We start from the raw sequence: 3,619 nt of genomic DNA, 5'->3' as shown, positions 1-3,619 counted from the left end.
ATACAGCACTGATGGGCACTGATAGGTGGCACTGATGGGAACTTATAGGCGGCACTGATGGGCACTGAAAGGTAGCACTGATTGGCAAAACTGATAGGCACAGACTGGTGTCACTGAGGGGCACAGAGTAGCATCTGATTACCTGATTATCAGCTCTCTTAACCTCACACTCTGTCAGTGTAAGAGAGGAAAAGGCGAAAAATGTCACTTCCTTAATCACATGGGTAAAGAGACTCTTTACCGAGATCAGGGTCAGGCCATGTCCCATGAACACGTCACGCCCGTGATCGCTATTCCAACTGGGCACCATCATATGACATCATCCCAGAATGAAACCATTACCACATGTTGCAGCATGATAATGCTTGGCCTCATGTTGCAAGGATCTGTACACAATTCCAGGAAGCTGAAAACATCCCAGTTCTTGCATGGCCAGCATACTCACCGAACATGTCACCCATTGAGCATGTTTGGGATGCTCTGGATTGGCCACACTCAACAACCTGATCAACTCTATGCGAAGGAGATGTGCTGCACTGCGTGATGCAAATGGTGGTCACACCAGATACTGACAGGTTTTCAGACCCCCCCCCCCCCCCCCAATACAGTAAAACTGCACATTTTAGAGCACCCATTTATTGTGGTCAGCCTGAAGCCTCGTACACACGACCGAGAAACTCGACGGGCGAAACACATCGTTTTGCTCGTCGAGTTCCTTGTGAAGCCGTTGAGAAACTCGAAAAGCCAAATTTCTCCATTCCCGTCAAGGAAATAGAGAACATGCTCTCTTTTTGGCTCGTCGAGTTTCTCAACAGTTTCCTCGACGAAAATGTACACATCATGACCGGTTTCCTCGGCAAAAAAAATATCTCCCAGCAAGTTTCTTGCTGTTTTTTGCCGAGAAACTCGGTTGTGTGTACGAGGCCTAAGGCACGCCTGTGCAATAATCATGCTGTCTAATCAGCATCTTGATATGCCACACCTGTGAGGTGGATGGATTATCTCAGCGAAGGAGAAGTGCTCACTAACACAGATTTAGACAGATTTGTGAACAATATTTGAGAGAAATAGTTTTGTGTACATAGAAAAAGTCATGATCTTTGTGTTCAGCTCATTAAAAATAGGGGCAAACACAAAAATTTTTTGCTCAGTGTATATACAGGGCTAGATTCAGCAAGGATTTACGCCGGCGTATCTATAGATACGCCGCGTAAATTAAAAGCTGCGCCGGCGTATCTTCTTTCTGTATTCAGAAAGCAAGATACACTGAAGTTAGCTTAAGAGCCGACTGGCGTAAGTCTCTTACACCGTCGTATCTTAGGGTGCATATTTACGCTGGCCGCTAGGTGGCGCTTCCGTCGTTTTCGGGGTAGAATATACAAATGACCTAGATACGCCGATTCACAAACGTACGTGCGCCCTCCCTAAGCTCAAAAACAGTATTATTTAACCATTTCAGCCATTTTGTGAGACCAGAGCAGCTGAGAGAGCAGCAGTGTATGTGTATTTAGCGTGTCACTTGCCACGTCACCTGCCTCAAGTTGTGAATTGTCCACTTGCCATGTCATCTGCCACGTCACCTGGCCACGCCACCTGCCACAAGTTGTGGATTGTCCACTGGCCACGTCACCTGGCCACGTCACCTGCCATGCCACCTGGCCACGTCACCTGCCACAAGTTGTGGATTGTCCACTTGCCACGTCACCTGACCATGACACCTGCCACAAGTTGTGGATTGTCCACTTGCCACGTCACCTGCCACAAGTGGATTATGCACTTGCCAAATCACCTGGCCACGTCACCTGCCACAAGTTGTGGATTGTCCACTGGCCACGTCACCTGGCCACCTCACCTGCCATGTCACCTGGCCACGTTACCTGCCACAAGTTGTGGATTGTCCACTTGCCATGTCACCTGGCCACGTCACCTGCCACGTCACCTGGCCACATCACCTGCCACATCACCTGGCCACGTCACCTGCCACAAGTTGTGGATTGTCCACTGGCCACGTCACCTTCCACGTCAACTGGCCACGTCACCTGCCACAAGTTGTGGATTGTCCACTGGCCACGTGACCTGGCCACGTCACCTGCCACATCACCTGGCCACGTCACCTACCACAAGTTGTGGATTGTCCACTTGCCACGTCACCTGCCTCAAGTTGTGTATTGTCCACTTGCCACGTCATCTGCCATGTCACCTGGCCACGTCACCTGCCACAAGTTGTGGATTGTCCACTTGCCATGTCACCTGGCCACGTCACCTGCCACATCACCTGGCCACGTCACCTGCCACATCACCTGGCCACGTCACCTGCCACAAGTTGTGGATTGTTCACTGGCCACATCACCTGCCACGTCAACTGGCCACGTCACCTGCCACAAGTTGTGGATTGTCCACTTGCCACGTTACCTGACCACGTCACCTGCCACAAGTTGTGGATTGTCCACTGGCCACATCACCTGGCCACGTCACCTGCCTTGTCACCTGGCCACATCACCTGCCACATCACCGGCCACAAGTTTCGGATTGTCCACTGGCCACGTCACCTGCCACGTCAGCTGGCTACGTCACCTGCCACGTCAACTGGCCACGTCACCTGCCACAAGTTGTGAATTGTCCACTTGCCACGTCACCTGACCACGACACCTGGAATGTAGAAATCATGGCAGGATCCTTATTAGAAGTACCAAACATAGAGAGACTATGGCTGCAGCAATTCCTGGTATAGTTAGCATACATAATTAGCAGGCAAGGCAGTTCACAGGATAGTAATGCATAACAACATCAGGGTACTTGCGATACTGAAGTGAATGATGCAGGCATAAGGTCAGGCTCCAAGGGTCCAGACGGGTAAGGCTGGTGAAGCAGGCAGTGGAGACTCCTGGTCCAGGTCAGGAAGCTGAAGTTCAGAGCAGGTGCGTCTGGATACCCAACCGACAGAGACGTTGTGTCAGCCAAAATAAAGGAACACTTCCTGGTTAGTGCTAGGAGCTTCAATAGGCCGCCCAGCAGCTAAACAGGAAGTCACAGGCTAATTAGAAAGAAGGAAGTAACTATAGTTGAACTTCGAGTGAGAGACTCTTCAGGAAGAAGGTTCGGGAAGGAAGTAACAGATGAGAGTTAACTGGGAAAGAAGCACAACAGTATTTAGTGCAAAATTGTTCATGAGACGTTACACTGCCACAAGTTGTGGATTGTCCACTTGCCACGTCACCTGGCCACGTCACCTGCCACAAGTTGTGGATTATCCACTTGCCAAATCACCTGGCCATGTCACCTGCCACAAGTTATGGATTGTCCACTTGCCACGCCACCTGCCACAAGATGCGGATTGTCCAATTGCCACGTCACCTGGCCATGTCACCTGCCACATCACCTGTTCACATCACATGGCACGTCACCTGCCACAAGTTGTGGATTGTTCACTTGCCACATCACCAGGCCATTTCACCTGGCCACATCACCTGCCACGTCACCTGGCCATGTCACCTGCCACAAGTTGTGGATTGTCCACTTGCCACATCACCAGGCCATGTCACCTGGCCACATCACCTGGCCATGTCACCTACCACAAATTGTGGATTGTACACTTGCCACGTGACCTGGCCATGTTACC

The sequence above is a fragment of the Rana temporaria genome, chromosome 1, assembly GCF_905171775.1.
Source record: "Rana temporaria chromosome 1, aRanTem1.1, whole genome shotgun sequence".
Taxonomy (NCBI): Eukaryota; Metazoa; Chordata; class Amphibia; order Anura; family Ranidae; genus Rana; species Rana temporaria.
This window is presented reverse-complemented; position numbering follows the sequence as displayed.